This window comes from Natator depressus, chromosome 9 (genome assembly GCF_965152275.1).
Source record: "Natator depressus isolate rNatDep1 chromosome 9, rNatDep2.hap1, whole genome shotgun sequence".
NCBI lineage: Eukaryota > Metazoa > Chordata > Testudines > Cheloniidae > Natator > Natator depressus.
The window spans coordinates 8,626,910-8,645,537 of NC_134242.1; the positions used below are offsets into that span (position 1 = coordinate 8,626,910).

At 53.4% G+C, this 18,628-nt stretch overlaps 1 long non-coding RNA gene across 2 annotated transcripts in view; it reads right to left on the reverse strand.

Annotated features, from left to right (window-relative positions):
• Nucleotides 1–1,047: 1,047 nt before the first annotated feature.
• LOC141993360 (uncharacterized) overlaps nt 1,048–18,628 on the reverse strand; it is a 29,949-nt gene continuing 12,368 nt past the window's right edge. For both annotated transcript variants that reach the window (XR_012640824.1, XR_012640823.1), the window contains 2 exons: nt 15,075–15,278; nt 1,048–1,435 (listed from right to left, as the gene is read on the reverse strand). This is a non-coding gene — a long non-coding RNA (uncharacterized LOC141993360). The remainder of the gene's footprint in view (nt 1,436–15,074; nt 15,279–18,628) is intronic.

Consider the following 18,628-nt stretch of genomic DNA (forward strand, 5'->3'; position numbering starts at 1 on the left):
TGTATAACCCTTCTGCCCGTCAGAGTTGGCAGCAACAAGGGTCAGGTTCAGTATCTAGGGGTTCTGTTCCAATAACGGAATGCAAAACCAGCTCGAGCCCCCACTCAGTGACCTGGGACAAATATATACCACCTCCCCGGGCACCTCTAAGAGGCAATACTTCCCCGCTCGCAAGCACAGAGTCTGAGGCCTGGTCTACACTATGAGTTTATGTCGGATTTAGCAGCATTAAATCCGAATTAACCCTGCACCCGTCCACACAATGAAGCCATTTTTTTTTTTTGACATAAAGGGCTCTTAAAACTGATTTCTGTAGTCCTCCCCAACGAGGGGATTAGCACTGAAATCGACATCACCATTTCGAATTAGGGTTAGTGTGGATGCAATTCGAAGGTATTGGCCTCCAAGAGCTATCCCACAGTGCACCATTGTGACCACTCTGGACAGCACTCTGAACTCAGATGCACTGGCCAGGTGTACAGGAAAAGCCCCGGGAACTTTTGAATCTCATTTCCTGTTTGGCCAGGCGAGCTCATCAGCACAGGTGACCATGCAGTCCCAGAATTGAAAAAGAGCTCCTGCATGGACCGAACGGGAGGTACTGGATCTGATTGCTGTATGGGGAGAGGAATCCGTGCTATCAGAACCACGTTCCAAAAGACGAAATGCCAAAACATTTCGAAAAATCTCAGAGGCCATGAGGGACAGAGGCTACGTCAGGGACGCAACACAGTGCCACGTGAAACTTAAGGAGCTCAGACAAGCGTACCAGAAAACCAAAGAATCAAACGGATGCTCCGGGACAGAGCCCCAGACATGCCGCTTCTATGCTGAGCTGCATGCAATTCTATGGGGGGGGCCGCCACCACTATCCCACCCTGTCCGTGGACTCCGAGGATGGGATACTCTCCGCCATGGCTGAGGATTTTGCAGATGGGGAAGATGAGGAGGAGGACGAGCTTGGGGAGAGCACACAGCACACCGTTTTCCCCGACAGCCAGGATCTTTTTATCACCCTGACTGAAATACCCTCCCAACCCAATGAAGCCTTTTAAAATATAATACATGTTATAAAAGCAAGCGTTTTTTAATGATTAAGTAGCCCTGAGGACTTGGGATGCATTCATGGCCAGTACTGCTAGTGGAAAAGTCTGTTAACGTGTCTGGGGATGGAGCGGAAATCTTCCGGGGACATCTCCATGAAGCTCTCCTGGAGGTACTCTAAAAGTCTTTGCAGAAGGTTTCTGGGGAGAGCAGCCTTATTCCGTCCTCCATGGTAGGACACTTTACCACGCCATGCTAGTAGCAAGTAATCTGGTATCATTGCATGACAAAGCCTGGCAGCGTATGGTCCCGGTGTTTGCTGGCATCCAAGCAACATCCGTTCTTTATCTCTCTGTGTTATCCTCAGAAGAGTGATATCATTCATGGTAACCTGGTTGAAAGAGGGGAATTTAATTAAGGGGACATTCAGAGGTGCCCGTTCCTACTGGGCTGTTTGCCTGTGGCTGAAAAGAAATCCTCCCCGCAGTTAGTCACGTGGTGGGGGGGGGGGCCATTGGTGCTGAACTGTTCGCGTTTGGCTAGCAGGGATCTTCCCTGATACCAGCCACGCAGTGGGGGGAGGGGAAAAGCGATCATCCCAGAGAATTGGATGCGGGGAGGGGGTTAGTTTGGTTTCTGCTGCTGCACGTTAACAGGAAAACTGCAGCAGTAAATGGCCAGCTCAACGGGCTTTGCTTGGTATGGGAAAGGAGGGGGCTGCTGTTATGAAGGTTGCAGAAGCCGAAAGACTGTGGCTTACCATGGCCGCCTGCAAGCCGAATTCTGTTGCCCGGCCCTGCGCGTGTGATCTCTAACACCAAAGCGGCAGGCACTCAATATAAGATGCAAAATGCGACCTTGTACCAAAATCTCATGTGCTATGTAATGTGAATAGTGTTGTTCACCATGAAAGAGTACAGCCATTGTTCTGTAAAATGTATCTTTTTAAATACTTCACTCCCTTTTTTTCCCTCCAGCAGCTGCAAATGTTTCAAGCCTCCCTCCTCCATCCCAGAGGCTATCTCAGATAAGGCGGCGAAAAAAATGCACGCACGATGACATATTCTCTGAGCTCATGCAGTCATCCAGCACTGACAGAGCTGTGTGGAGGGACACAATAGCAGAGTACAGGACGGTGGCCGATGAACGTGAGGAGAGGTGGCAGCAGGAAGATCAGAGGAGGCAGGAGGCAATGCTGGGGCTACTGCGGGATCAAACGGACATGCTCCGGCATCTGGTGGAGGTTCATGAACTGCAGCAGGATCACAGACTGCCACTGCAGCCCCTGCCTAACCGCCCTCCCTCCTTCCCAAGTTCCATAGCCTCCCCACCCAGACGCCCAAGAACGCGGGGTGGGAGGCTCCGGGCACCCAACCACTCCACCCCAGTGGACAGCCCAAGCAACAGAAGGCTGGCATTCAACAAGTTTTAAAGTGGCCTTTTCCTTCCCTTCTACCCTCCTCCCACACCCCACCCGGACTACCTTGTGAGTTATATCCCTATTTTTATAATCAATTAATAAAGAATACATGTTTTTTTAAATGATAGTGACTTTATTTCCTTTGCAAGCAAGCTGTGATCAAAGGCGGGAGGGCGGGTGGCTTACAGAGAATTAGAGTCAATCAAGGGGGCAGGTTTTCATCAAGGAGAAACAAACAGAAGTGTCACACAGTACTCTGGCCAGTCACAAAACTGGTTTTCAAAGCTTCTCTGGTGCACACCACTTCCTGCTGTGCTCTTCTAACCGCACTGGTGTCTGGCTGTGCGTATTCAGCGGCCAGGCGATTTGCATCAACCTCCCATCCCGCCATAAACGTCTCACCCTTACTCTCACAAAGATTGTGGAGCACACAACAAGCAGCAATAACAATGGGAATACTGGTTTCGCTGAGGTCTGAGTGAGTCAGTAAACTGCGCCAGCGACCCTTTAAACGTCCAAATGCACACTCTACCACCATTCTGCACTTGCTCAGCCTATAGTTGAACAGCTCCTGACTACTGTCCAGGCTGCCTGTGTACGGCTTCATGAGCCAGGGCATTAAGGGGTAGGCTGGGTTCCCAAGGATAACTATTGGCATTTCAACATCCCCAACAGTTATTTTCTGGTCTGGGAAGTAAATCCCTTCCTGCAGCCGTTTAAACAGACCAGAGTTCCTGCAGACGCGAGCGTCACGAACCTTTCCCGGCCATCCCACGTTGATGTTGGTGAAACATCCCTTGTGATCCACCAGTGCTTGCAGCACCATTGAAAAGTACCCCTTGCGGTTTATGTACTCGCCGGCTTGGTACTCCGGTGCCAAGATAGAGATATGGGTTCCGTCTACAGCCCCACCACAGTTAGGGAATCCCATTGCAGCAAAGTTATCTAGTATGACCTGCACATTTCCCAGAGTCACTACCTTTGATAGCAGCAGCTCAGTGATTGTGTTGGCTACTTGCATCACAGCAATCCCCACAGTAGATTTGCCCACTCCAAATTGATTCCCGACTGACAGGTAGCTGTCTGGTGTTGCAAGCTTCCACAGGGCTATTGCCACTCGCTTGTGAACTGTAAGAGCTGCTCTCATCTTGGTATTCTTGCACTTCAGGGCAGGGGAAAGCAAGTCGCAAAGTTCCACAAAAGTGCCCTTACGCATGCGAAAGTTTTGGAGCCTCTGGGAATCATCCCAGACCTGCAACACTATGTGGTCCCACCACTCTGTGCTTGTTTCCTGGGCCCAGAATCGGCGTTACACCGCATGAACCTGCCCCATTAGCACCATGATCTCCAAATTGCGGGGGAACACGGTTTCAGAGAAAAGTGTGTTCAGGGCCTCATCACCGTGCTGCCGTCGCCTCCTCACCTGGTTTTTTGGGTGCTGGTTCTACGTAAACTGCACCATAATGCGCGAGGTGTTTACAATGGTCATAACTGCTGGGGTGAGCTGAACGGGCTCCATGCTTGCTGTGCTATGGCGTCTGCTCCTGCTCGGGCAATCCAGGGAAAAGGGCGCGAAACGATTGTTTGCCATTGCTCTGGCGGAGGGAGGGGCGACTGACGACATGGCTTACAGGGTTGACTTACAGGAAATTAAAATCAACAAAGGGGGTGGCTTTGCGATAAACAAAATGGCCCCCTCAAGGATAGAACTCAAAACCTCAAGGGTAGAACTCAAAGCTGGGTTTAGCAGGCCGTTGATTTCACGGAGGGAGGGAGGAGAAAATGAATACAAAACAAATCTGGTCTATTTCTTGTTTCGATCCACTTCATCTATCTTTATACATCTTGCTGGCAGCAGACTGTGCAGTACGACCACTAGCCATCGTCACCTCCTGGGTGCTCGGCAGAAGACGGTGCAGTATGACTGCTGGCCATCGTCTTCTGCTGGCTGCAGATTAAAAGACAGTGCACTGCCGGTAGGACTGAATCGCCATGAAACGAAACTTAAAAGGGAAATGACCTGGCTGAGTCACTCCCATGTTTGCCCAGGCGCCCCGACCTCATCGAGGTCAGTTAAAAGAGCACCCTGGACTACGTCGACGATGGCTACCAGTCATACTGCACTGTCTGCTGCCAAAAGGCAATAAACTGTTGCTGTGTAGCAATGCAGTACCGCGTCTGCCAGCACCCAGGAGACGTACGGTGACAGTGAGCTGAGCGGGCTCCATGCTTGCCATGGTATGGCATCTGCACAGGTAACTCAAGAAAAAAGGTGCAAAACAATTGTCTGCCCTTGCTTTCACGGAGGGAGGGAGGGAAGGGGGGGCCTGATGATATGTACCCAGAACCACCCGCGACAATGTTTTAGCCCCATCAGGCACTGGGATTTCTACCCAGAATTCAAATGGGCGAAGGAGACTGCAGGAACTGTGGGATAGCTACCCACAGTGCAATGCTCCGGAAGTCGACGGTTGCCTTGGTACTGTGGACACACTCCGCCGACTACATGCACTTAGAGCATTTGTGTGGGGACACACACAATCGACTGTATAAAAACGCTTTCTACAAAACCGACTTCTATAAATTCAACCTAAATTCGTAGTGTAGACAAGGCCTTAGTGTAGCCTTTTAATAACAAAGAGAAACAATATGACATTATGTTGGGGAAACACCACCAACAGGATTCCTAACACAAACCTTGAGCAAAAACCCACCCCAAGCAAATTGGGCCGTGTCCTTTCTCTTTGGTTCTTGAGTCCAGCAACCCAAAAGTCACCCAAAGTCCCAAAAGTCCAACAACCCCAAAGTCCAGCAACCCAAAAGTCTCTGTCTCTGTCCTTGCTGAGTCCAGAGTTCAAAAGTTCGTCTGCAGAGTTTTAACCCCCCCAGCCTGTGTGGAAATGGGTGTGGGGGGAAAGTAAAGGGGCACCTTACGTGCTCCGACAGCTGACTGCCCCACCTCTCCGTGGGTATCTGCTACAGCTTTCACGGCCAGCCGCTCTTCTCCACCAGCTGCTCCTCCCCAGTAGCCGTCCTGCGAGCCACTCCACCAGCTGCTCCTCTCCGGTAGCCATCCTGCAAGCCGCTCACCAATATATCTTCAGGCTCCCTACTACTTAACACAATACTCAGTGATTTCAGCTCATAGCAGGGAAGCCCCAGCACTCTACTATTACACAGTGGAGGTAGGGAGGGAGAGTGGGGGAAGGGGGGAGAAAGAAGGAGGTGCAGCTAGCATTCAGGGACCCATACCACAAAGTACAAATACCTCTCCCCAACTTCTCTCCATTCACTGAGTCTTGGAACCCATGCCCCTTGCCTAGCAAGTGCTACTTAGTTGATGGCAAGTCCCTCCATCATAACAAAAAGCCAAGTACAGTTCCACTGTCCTTGATTCACATAATCAGGATAACAACACTTCATTCTTCCTGCCCCAATAACAGAGAAACCGGGAATCCCACAGCAGCCAAAGTGACCATGTAGGCAGGGTGGGTGTGAATATGCAAATGAGATCAGCCCCTGAAGTTCTTTTCCACAACCCGCCACAACTCACCACCAGATGTCAGGGTAGAGCTCATCCGGACTCTGCTTACACATGCAATGGTGCAGCCACAGGAAAGCTGTATAGGATGATGGGAACTCCATGGATGCAGGGGTGTGGGGGAATAGGTGAGAGAGGAGATGCGTAGGTTGTGAGCCTGAGTAATAGAGACGATGGTGATGCTTGAGACTGGACCCTCCACTCCTTAGTAGATCAGGATGCAGCTACCCTGGCTGAACCAGGACCTGCCAGCCAGTGTCAATGCTATGGTAGACAGAGCATGTCTCAAAAAACCATGAGTCGTGCCTGTGTTCGTCCTCGCATGGTTATTGCCACCAACAGAGCAGCACAGGCTGGACTGAGCTGTTAGGTGTAGACAAGCCATTGCTGTCTAAACTCTGCTGTCAGTTTTAGCACTGTAAGCTCCTGAGGACCAGGACCTTTCTCTATCATCCAGCAGCAAACACAGCAAATAAAAACACCCTTTCCAACAGGCTCCTGTTGCAGCTGCCACAGACGCTAGAGAGGGCAATAGCCCAGCCCCAGCTCCCTGTCGTATTAGCGTTCTCTCCCGGCTCCCCTGGGAGATGATTCTACAGCTGAGTTCTACAGACTTCAGGGCAACTTGAGAACTTCATTGCATCTCATTACCCTTCATTACACCACCATATCCACACTCAATAATTCTTGCCTTCCTAGGCGTCTGCAGATACTTGTTGTGTCCCCCTTAGTCATTACTTAGCAAAAACAAGATGTACCCAAACCCTGGCTTTCAACTCAGACCCTCCAACCCCCTATATATTTGTTTCTCTCTTCTGAGCTCCCTCTATTTTGCCAATATCTTCTGGGTAGGGAGGTATCTGGAATTAAACACAACATGCCAGATTCTCACAGGCAAAAAGGGAGTGGAAAGTCATTGGCTCTCCCCAGTGTGGGGAAGACATCCGCGAACACAGAGCCACCTTAGCCAGCTCGTATGCCAACCTCCACAGCCCCTAGCATAGGTGCACGTCTACAGGATGCTCTAATCTACACCGGAGCCAGGACTGGTATAGAACTGGTTCCAAATTCAGCAAATGCAGCCGGCTCCCCTTGCAATCCCCCTTCATCTGTTTCACACGTGTAAGCTAACGTAATGCCATTGATTTCAAAGGAGCTGCACATGTTTACACTTGCAAGGAATCTGGCCCATGTCCCAGGTGCATCTGACCCACAGCTATGTGGAGAGGAAATATTATTACCTCGGTCCCATGAAGCAACACCTCTGTGCATGTAGCTTCAAACTGGCCTGGCCTTTTTTGAAGCCATGATCTATGCAGACTCGGATCTAATTTGCTATCCACTGGAAGGGGAGGGACACAGGAGGAGAGGAAGGTGAGATGGAGTGATTGGAAGGTCATGCAAATCATCCGCAGGGGAATTCTCAACACGGATCCCTAGATCCTGATTGCAGACAAGGTCCTCAGCCTTGAATGCATCCCTGAGGCCAGACTAGATGGTGTCACCAAACTAGTCCTGGCAGAGGCTGCTCTGGCAGGCTGCCAAGTGCAGCACAATGCAAGAGTTTGCACGAACCACGTGTCATAAAATTAAACTACACTACGAGCAACATAAAGATCCGCAGCAGAGGAGGAAAAGCTGCGGGCAGCTGCTGGGAGGAAATCCAGCCCATTTATCCATGTTTCCATTCCCAATCTGTCTCCAATGTAGAAGTGGTTTCCCAGCTCACTGACCCTATGATTCTTTCCAGAGCTCTTCCATCCCAAGGATTCAGGCTGTTCGGCGCGTTGCCCTCCTGCTTCCCTAAACTCCTAACAGATTTCTCGCCGCGTCTTCAAAGGGAACAAACCAGCAGTGATGGCCACAGCAAGAGTTTTTTGCAAAAAGCTGTCCAGTTCTAGCAACCTGTGTGACGATGTGACGCAGCAGGGAGGGGGGAGTGTTGACCTGGGAATGTGCCCTGGGGACGGGAGACCTGAGAGCCTGTCACCTGAGCCAGGAGGGGGAGGGGGAGGTAACACCTCTGCCCAGGAATGTGGACGGAGGCTGCAGCAGGGAACCTGCTCGGTGGGTTTAGTTTCAGTTTGGGGCTGGGTGGAGGAACACAGGGAACCCCAGGGCTGGGGTCTAAGCTCCCTGCTCCCCCAGAAGGACTTCACTGAGGGGTCCTGGGTGTACCCACAAGCTCTGTTTTGGACTGTGTTCCTGTTGTCCAATAAACCTTCGGTTTTACTGGCTGGCTGAGAGTCTCAGTGAATCCCAGGAAGAGGGGTGCAGGGCCTGGACTCCCCCACACTCCGTGACAACTGGTGGCAGCGGTGGGATCTACTGCACCCCGTGAACGGCGCTTCCTGCAGTAAGTGACTGGGGAACAGTAAAACGAAGGGGGATTGACGGGGACCAGGCGTGCTGAAGATTCAGAGAGAGAGACGGTTTCAGGGGGCGGTTAACCCCTGGGAGTGTGTCACCAGAGAGAAGGACTTTTGCAGTAACAGGGTCCCCCGGGGGATTGCAGCGAGCGGTCCCAGGGGCGGAGGAGTCTGCAACTCGACCCTGGCAAAGAGGTGGTGACCTCAAGAAGGACTGGCACACTAGGGGCTTTTCCTGGAAACCGTGGACAGCTGCCCGGCCTGCGAGTGGCCAGCCGGGAGATGTACGCTAAACGCCTTAAGAGCGACCTGGTGGAGCTGTGCAGGCAGAGGGGGCTGCGCGTCGGGAGGTCCACCAAGGAACAGCTGATTGCCCAGCTGGAGGAGAGGGATCGCTTGGATGACCCGATCCCTGTCCCTGAGGGAAGCCGCCCGGCGGACGCAGCGTGGGCCCTGGGGCCTGACCAGGCTGGGAGGGGTCAGACTGCTGCCCAGGACACCCCGAGACCCTTCCTACCTATGCCTGGGGGAGGGGTTGCGGGAAGCCCAGCGAATACCGAGGGCCCCCTGACCCCAGCAGCCAGCAGGGGATCCTCCCAGCGGAGCTCCCCATCCCTGGAGCGGATGCGGCTGGAATGGGAGAGGGAGAGGAAAATGAGGGAGCTGGAGGATCATGAAAAACAACGTCAACATGAGGAGAAACAACGTCAACATGAGCAGGAGGAGAAGGAGAAACAACGTCAACATGAGCAGGAGGAGAAGGAGAGGGAGCGTCAGGAGAAGGAGAGGGAGCGTCAGGAGAAGGAGAGGGAACGTCAGGAGAAGGAGAGGGAGCGTCAGGAGAAGGAGAGGGAACGTCAACATGAGCAGCAGGAGAAGGAGAAACAAAGACAGCATGAACTGGAGCTGGCCAGGCTGAGGAGCAGTGGGGCCCCGGCTGCGGTGAGTGAGGGGGGACCCAAGACTGCAAGGAGCTTTGATAAGTGCTTCCTGGCCCAGCGGAAGGAGGGGGAGGACATAGATAGCTTCCTGACGGCCTTTGAGAATGCCTGCGAGCTGCACAGGGTTGACCCTGCAGACAGGCTCCAGTTCCTCACCCCCTTACTGGACCCCAAAGCCGTGGAGGTCTACAGCCGGATGACAGGGGCAGAGGCAGGGGACTATGACCTGTTCAAACAGGCTCTGCTCCGTGAGTTTGGGCTGACCCCCGAGATGTACCGGAGAAGGTTCCGGAGTCAGCGTAAAACGCCTGAGGTCACCTACCTACAACTGGTCAACAGGATGCAGGGATATGCCCGCAAGTGGACAGCGGGGGCCCAAACTAAAGAGGACCTGCTTGACCTGTTTGTACTGGAGCACCTGTATGAACAGTGCCCTTCCGACCTGAGGCTGTGGCTGGTGGACAAAAAGCTCGCGAACCCCCAGCATGCAGGGCAGCTGGCCGACGAGTTTGTGAACAGTCGGTCAGGGGGTAGCCGGGAGGAGTCCCAAAAGAACAGGCCCCCCCCGATGCAGAGAGAGAGTCACCATGGGGCCTCCCAGCGGGGAAATAGGGAGAACCCCCTCCAAAGGGGAACGCCTGGTGTCGGGCCCCTCCGACCCGTTCGAGGGGACCAACGTGACCTGAGCTGCTATCACTGTGGCCAGAGAGGCCACGTACGGGCCCAGTGCCCCGGGCTCAGGGACAAACTGAGCAGACCCAACCTACCCAGGGTTAACTGGGTAGGGACTCAGCTGGACGAGGGGCAGGCGACCCAGGAAAGGGGGGCTACCAGTTTGCCACCTGCTCAGGAGGGAAGAGTACCCCCAGCCAGCCCCGCCAGAGGGCTGGAGGCTCTGGACTCCGGGTGCTCGGTTTACAGGGTGGGTGCGGGGCTGTCCCTCCGGAGAGAGTGCCTTGTTCCCCTGGAGGTGGATGGGAGGAAGGTCAATGGATACTGGGATACGGGCGCGGAGGTGACGCTGGCCCGGCCCGAGGTGGTGGCCCCAGATCGGGTGGTGCCCAACACCTACCTGACCCTGACGGGGGTGGGCGGGACCCCATTTAAGGTGCCCGTGGCAAGGGTACACCTGAAATGGGGGACCAAGGGGGGCCCCAAGGATGTGGGGGTACACCACCATTTGCCCACTGAAGTTTTGATGGGGGGAGACCTAGAGGACTGGCCAAGCGACCCCCAGACCGCCCTGGTTGTGACCCGTAGCCAGAGCCGGCGAGGGGCACTGCGACCTGACCCTGGGGAGGGTACCACACTGGAGGCGCGAGACCCTACTCGGGTGGGGAGGGAGCGCCGAGGGGCACGGCTCAGAGAGGCTGCGGCCTCAGACCTGGCCACGGAGGGGGAACCGGGCCCCATCCCTTCCCCAGCCGCTGAGTTCCAGGCCGAGTTGAGGAAAGATCCCTCCTTGCAGAAGCTCAGGGACCTGGCCGACCTCAGTGAGGGACGGACCATGAGGAGAGGCTGCCAGGAGAGGTTCCTGTGGGAGAAGGGGTTCCTGTACCGAGAATGGGCTCCCCCAGGGGAAGGGGAGTCCTGTGGGATCAGGAGGCAGCTGGTGGTCCCCCAGAAGTACCGCCGCAAGCTCCTGTCCCTGGCCCATGACATCCCCCTCGCAGGGCACCAGGGAATCCGGCGCACCCGGCAGAGGTTGCTACAGAACTTTTACTGGCCCGGGGTCTTTACCACCGTCCGGCAGTATTGCCGATCCTGTGACCCCTGTCAGAGGGTGGGGAAGGCCCGGGACAAGGGGAAAGCGGCGTTGAGACCTTTGCCCATCATAGAGGAGCCTTTCCAGAAGGTGGCCATGGACATCGTGGGGCCTCTCAGCAAGACGACCCGGTCGGGGAAGAAATACATTCTGGTGGTGGTAGATTTCGCCACCCGCTACCCCGAGGCAGTGCCCTTAGCTTCCATTGAAGCAGACACCGTGGCAGATGCGCTCCTGAGCATTTTCAGCCGAGTGGGGTTCCCCAGGGAAGTCTTGACAGACCAAGGCTCCAACTTCATGTCGGCCCTGCTCCGGTGCTTGTGGGAGAAATGTGGGGTCCGGCATGACTGGGCCTCAGCGTATCACCCCCAGTCCAATGGGCTGGTGGAGAGGTTTAACGGGACGCTAAAGATGATGCTGAAAACCTTTATGAACCAGCACCCGCAGGATTGGGACAAGTACTTACCTCACCTGCTGTTCGCGTACAGGGAGGTGCCCCAGGAGTCTACCGGATTTTCGCCTTTCGAACTGTTATATGGAAGGAGGGTGAGGGGCCCCCTGGACCTGATGAGAGACGAGTGGGAGGGGAAGGCCACTCCCGATGGAGAGTCAGTGGTGGAGTATGTCCTGACCTTCCGAGAGAGACTGGCTGAACTCATGGGCCTGGCCAGGGAGAATCTGGCCAGAGCCCAGAGGAAGCAGAAGGTCTGGTATGACCGCACGGCGCGGGCCCGTGCCTACGCCACCGGGGATCAGGTGATGGTTCTCATCCCCGTGAGAAAGAACAAACTACAGGCCGCCTGGGAGGGCCCGTTCAAGGTCGTCAAGCAGCTCAATGAGGTAAACTATGTGGTGGAGCTGTCGAACCGGGCCCACCACCGCCGGGTGTACCATGTGAATATGATGAAGCCATATTATGCCAGGGGGAATGTGGTGTTAGCTGTGTGTGGTCAGTGGGAGGAGCAGGGAGATGACCCTTTAGTAGATCTATTCCCTGGGACCAGAGCTGGTTCCCCCCTGGAAACAATCCCCCTCTCGGATCAGCTCACCCCTGCCCAGCAAGCTGAGGTCAGGGGGGTGCTGCATCCGTACCGACAGCTGTTTTCCAACCAGCCTGGACGCACTAATCTGACTGTCCACCGGGTGCAGACAGGGTCGCACCCGCCGATAAGATGCTCCCCCTTCCGAGTCACAGGGAAAACTGCTCAGGACCTGGAAAGAGAGGTCCGGGACATGCTGGCTTTGGGGGTGATCCAGCCATCGGCCAGCCCTTGGGCCTCACCGGTGGTGCTGGTCCCCAAAAAGGATGGGTCAGTCCGGTTCTGTGTGGACTATCGGAAGCTCAATGCCATCACTGTATCGGATGCCTACCCCATGCCCAGGCCGGACGAGCTCCTAGACAAGCTGGGAGGAGCTCGGTACCTTACCACCATGGACCTTACAAAGGGCTACTGGCAAGTGCCGCTGGATGCAGATGCCCGGCTGAAATCGGCCTTTATCACCCCTCTGGGGCTCTATGAGTTTCTGACCCTGCCTTTCGGCCTCAAGGGAGCGCCGGCCACCTTCCAGCGCCTGGTGGACCAGCTCCTGAGGGGGATGGAGAGTTTTGCCGTGGCGTATATTGACGACATCTGTGTCTTTAGCCAGACCTGGGAGGACCACGTGTCCCAGGTTAGACAAGTGCTGGACCGACTCCAGGGGGCTGGGCTGACTGTCAAAGCGGAGAAGTGCAAGGTGGGGATGGCTGAAGTATCTTACCTGGGCCATCGGGTGGGGAGCGGCCGCCTAAAGCCGGAACCGGCCAAGGTGGAGGTGATCAGAGACTGGCCCGCTCCCCACACCAAAAAGCAGGTCCAAGCCTTTATTGGGATGGCAGGATACTACCGAAGATTTGTGCCCCACTTTAGCGCCATAGCCACCCCCATCACTGAGCTATGCAAGAAGGGGAAGCCAGACAAGGTGGTCTGGACCGAGCAGTGCCAGGGGGCTTTCCGGGCGCTGAAGGAGGCTCTGGTCAGTGGCCCAGTTCTAGCAAACCCAGACTTTGACAAGCCCTTTGTGGTGTTCACCGACGCCTCCGACACGGGACTGGGGGCGGTGCTAATGCAGGAGGATGAAAAGGGGGAGAGACACCCCATCGTGTACCTGAGCAAGAAGTTGCTACCCCGGGAGCAACACTACGCGGCCATCGAGAAGGAGTGCCTGGCCATGGTGTGGGCCCTCAAGAAACTAGAGCCCTATCTCTTCGGGCGACACTTCACCGTCTACACCGACCACTCTCCCCTGACCTGGCTGCACCAGATGAAAGGAGCCAACGCCAAGCTCCTGAGGTGGAGCCTGCTCCTGCAGGATTACGACATGGACGTGGTCCACGTGAAGGGAAGTGCCAACCTGATAGCGGATGCGCTGTCCCGGAGAGGGGGCCCCGAACTTCCCCAGGTCACTGGTCACAGTGACCCCGCTCAGTTCAGTCTCGAAGGGGGGAGAGATGTGACGATGTGACGCAGCAGGGAGGGGGGAGTGTTGACCTGGGAATGTGCCCTGGGGACGGGAGACCTGAGAGCCTGTCACCTGAGCCAGGAGGGGGAGGGGGAGGTAACACCTCTGCCCAGGAATGTGGACGGAGGCTGCAGCAGGGAACCTGCTCGGTGGGTTTAGTTTCAGTTTGGGGCTGGGTGGAGGAACACAGGGAACCCCAGGGCTGGGGTCTAAGCTCCCTGCTCCCCCAGAAGGACTTCACTGAGGGGTCCTGGGTGTACCCACAAGCTCTGTTTTGGACTGTGTTCCTGTTGTCCAATAAACCTTCGGTTTTACTGGCTGGCTGAGAGTCTCAGTGAATCCCAGGAAGAGGGGTGCAGGGCCTGGACTCCCCCACACTCCGTGACAACCTGCTGCAGCCAACTAAAGCAGGGATCGGAGGTGTGTTTTAAAGCTGCCCATCCTTACCACAGAGGTAGCAGGTTTGAGGAGCATGTGCCATTGGAGGAAGGTGTTAATATAGACCAACCAAGCAGGCTTCAATTAGGCTTCTGGCAGAGAATAAGCTAGCCAAGTTCTGTTGTGCTGCCAGGTCATCAATGGATCCATCAAGCAGTGCCTGCAAGGCGCCAAATCTATCAGCTTCCCCAGACGGATGCCATCCACAGAGAGCCATTTCCTGCCTAATCGGTATCAACCCCGTGCCTCCCTCCCTGGCAGTGTGCTTTACAGCCCACTGTAATTGTGTACACAGTGTTTTACAGCAGGTAAATGACATCACACACACACACACACACACACACACACACACACACACACACACACGATACCCAAAGACTTTGCAATTTGGGGAAGCTGTATTGCCTGGGCTCTACCAAACGTGTGCAGCGCCTCAGGGCCCGAGTTTGCAGGCCAGACACAGGGCAGAGCAGGACCCTGTCTTTGGGCCCCTTGGGGCTCAATGCCAATTTGTATTCCAGTTTTCACTGAGGTTTTAAAGATACCTCATTGGGAGCCCTGCAGCCCCTCAGCTGCTGCCCCACAAGAGAGAGGTGGTTAGTAACACATGCAGCATGCTTGGTATTCTCCCAGGTAGAGTCTGTGCATGCAGGGCGAAGGGGCTGTACTGTGTTCCCCACCCAGAGCAAAAGGTGGGGGGCTGAACTGTGTTCCCCACCCAGGGTGAAGGGCGGGGGGCTGTACCTCGTTCCCCACCCAGAGCAAAGGGCGGGAGGAGCAGGGGGCTGTACCTCGTTCTCCACATAGGGTGAAGGGCGGGGGAGTGCTGTACCATTTTCCCCACCCAGGGCGAAGGGCGGGGCGCTGTACCATTTTCCCCACCCAGGGCGAAGGGCGGGGCGCTGTACCTTGTTCCCCACCCAGGGCGAAAGGCTGTACCTCGTTCCCCATACAGGGTGATGGAAGGGGGGGTGCTGTACCATGTCCCCCATGCAGGGTGAAGGGTAAAGGGCGCTATCTTGTTCCCCACTCAGAGAAATGAGAGGGGGCGCTGTACCTGGTTCCCCACGCAGCGTGAAGGGCAGGGGGGTTGTACTTGATTCCCCAGGGAGGGCGAAGGGTGGGGTGGTTCCTCATTCCCGTGCAAGGCTTGAACACGCAGGGCATTCAAGAGAGTCAGTGGAATGTACATCGCCAAGTTTTCTAAGCATGACAGACGGGGATTGTTTTGGTTTTCATGTGGTCTCTGATGAAAGGGAGCCTGAAACAGAAGCAGATTAAAAAAAAAAAAAGGAAATTTTGCAGAATGAGGCTGCAGCTCCCCTTCCCTATAAACAGTGTTGACAGCAAGAGACGGCAGTGATGGGGGCACCAATATAAGAGCCTAGACAGACAGGTAATTTGAGGTAAAGTGTTTCTCTGGTGATGTTCAGGTAAAAGTAGCCGCGTTTTGTTAAAAACCAAAGCCCAGCGTCCTTCCAGAATAGTAAGATGGGCAGTGGGCTCATTCTTAAAAATCCCTGGACCGCTCTGGCTCCATGCTATCTGAACACAAGAGGATTTTCTCTCTCTCTCTCTCATTAAACCCAGCTGATTTGCAGCTTGGCTGCATACCCAGGAGAGTCTATTTGGACAGATTCACCCCAGTCAGGCTGTTCCTCCCTTTCTGAGCAGGGAGAGCCGTTTAGCATTCTCTGCACCTCCAGCAAAACATTTCACTTCTTCTTTTGATGAGCTGTCACATATTCTTAAAGTTAAACCTCTTCACAAACATTTGCTATTCTGGGAAATAATTTCTCCTGTTTAAAGATTCATTGATCCTGGGTGTTTGAGAGAAAACAGCTTCCCCACCCAACCCCCCTTCCTCTGGTAAGAAATCACTGCGGGATACGATCACTTCTGATAACAATAAACACTAGCTTGGCCCCCAGACCAGTGGTACAATTTCCACAGCCATGGGCAAAGGGGGTATATATCCTAAAGCATCCAATAAAGAGTGTAAATGTTTTAACATGGGAGCGTGGGTATAAATTGTGTAGAGCTTTATACATGTAGCAGAAATACAACCCTGCTGTTCAGATGGTGTAAAACATACACTACAGTGGAAGTGATTCATTGGAGTAAAGTGGAATCAATCATACAGCATTGGTTTTTAATCCTGTACCCTCATGTAAAGACCTACCAGCCTCGGCGGTGATCTTATCAAACCAATTCTCACACCACTGGGTCTGCTGGCCAACCAGGAGAAAAGGGAGCAATGGAGGAGGATAAGGAAAGAGAAACCCAATGACTTCTCTGCCTCAATCTTCACTACAAGGGACCGCGGGGAGACACCTGCTTTCTTCCGGGTAATAAAGATGAGATGCTGTAAGAAACCGTGTCAAAAGAGGAAGTGCTCTTGGAGCAAACTTGTAAATTAAAGAATGAGTGTGACAGCCCAGATGGTTATACCCAAGAGCTCTGAAGGATCTTATGTTTGAAGGCCCAGATCCTTAAGTATTTAAGCACTTAATTCCCATTGACATAAGTGCCTAAATACCTTGGAGGAACTGGGCCAAAGGGCTGTTGTTAAAAACAAGCAAATCATACATCATTTGAATCAGCTACTCATTAAAATCAGCCTCTCTTCTAGGGGATGGAGGGTGGAAATTTTAAAAGGATGTTAGGGGCGACCCTGGAGATGACAGATGAATAAACCTTACTTCATACCAGGGAACCGGGCTGAAATGATCATTTTAAAATAGAATTTTAAAATACATAGATTAATGAGCTATGATGAGGGAAAGCCAGCCTGGCATCCTTAAAGGAAAATCATGCCTCTCTAAGCTACAATGATTCTTTAAACCAGAGCCTTTGGCAAGGTTCCTCACAAGAGGTTATTAAAGAAACTAAGTAGCCTTGGGGTGAAAGGCAAAGTAGCATCATGGATTAGAAATCAACTAAGTGACAGAAAACAAAGAATAGGAATAAATGGTCATTTTCCAGCATGGCCCAAGGTTAACAACAGTCTGACCCAAGGTTCTCGTTTAGGCCCAGTGGTCAAATATTTTTATTAATGAACCAGAAAAAGGGGTGCATGGTAATATAACAAAATCTGAAAAGGCCCCCACAATTATTTTTGTTAGTCAAGGCTAGACAAGACTGTGAGGAACTTCAGAGGGACCTAACGGAAGTAGGTGAATGGGCAGGAACATGGCAGATGAAATTCAACGTGGACAAATGCACGTTACAAAGAACAATTTGACCGAAATGCAAACAAAATGTTAGGATGCATAAGGAATATGATAGATATAACACTGGAACTATTTGTAATGTCAGTATATAAATCAACGATACACCCTCCCCCTTGGAATATTGTGTTCATTTATCTCAAACAGATGCTCAGCTAATGTTTCTATGATACATGTGATGGGAGGTTATTCATATTGCATTAGTGCACAGAGGCCCCAAAATCGGGGCAGCATAGTGCTAGGTGTTGTACAAACACCAGCAAGAGACGTTCCCTGCCCCAAAGGGCTGACAATATAAATAGACTAAGAAATATTATTATCTTAATTCTTCTGCTGGGGAACCAAGGCATCGAGAGAGTAAGTATTTGCCCAAGGTCACACCAGAAATCTGCAGCTGACCAGGTATTGAACCTAAATCTGCTGTCTCCCAGTGTGACCCTTAACCCCCAGGTCATCCTTTCCTCTAAGGCTGGGTAAGGCTGCTATGGGGGGGGGCTAAGTGACTGTCTGAATACTTTCTGTTTAGCAAGTGATCTCATTGGGGCAGGGCCTCTGCCTTCCCCCCCGTGCGTACTGCACCCCGCACAGCGTGGGCACCTTTGGAAATAATACCGATCCAATAATAGTGACAGGATGGCAGCAGAATCTAGAGAGCTCTTCAGCATTCGGTTGAAAATAACAAACCTCTATGGTGTTTTTGCAATGGGTGCAGATATTGAAAGAAAGTAGCTCAAATCGTGGGAACAGTGTGCATATACCTGGGATGGGATGGACGTGAGAGTCGGGATGTAGGGAGACAGGACAGCATGGCAGTTTACTGGGGGGGAAAAGAGGGGCTGGAATTCAGCCTGGTGCAGGCCTCTGGAACACAGAGGGAAATGCGGTGCAGTAAGGTATCAGCCCTGACACGGCATTAGCAGCTCGTCACGTTGCAGCACTGCATCCTGGGAAGAAGGTTCATTTGGCAAGGCTCTTCGCAGACTTGACACATGAGAGATACCAGGCCCAGATCAGGGGCCTCGCCTTGAAATCTGGACAAAGCGGCCCACGGAGATGGCTTTGGGGAATTCTCCATTACAAACAGGGAGGGGAATAACCGTAAAGCCAAACCAAATACCGCAGGCCAATCCAGGGTAAACAGAGGCCTTTCAGAGTGGCTCACACAGAGCAGATGGGGAAAATACAGTGGAAATGATACCAAGGAGAAAATATGTAAACAGTGCTGAGCAATCCACATATGGACAGGGCAGCAGAGGGGCGGGGGGGGGGGGCGCCTGAGGGCTCTGCCTTCCCTCATGGAGTCCCCGAAGACCTTGGCTCTCGCACACACATACATAGAAAGCAGCGCTAAGGCCTGGGCCTCTGACACAGGCCTGGATTC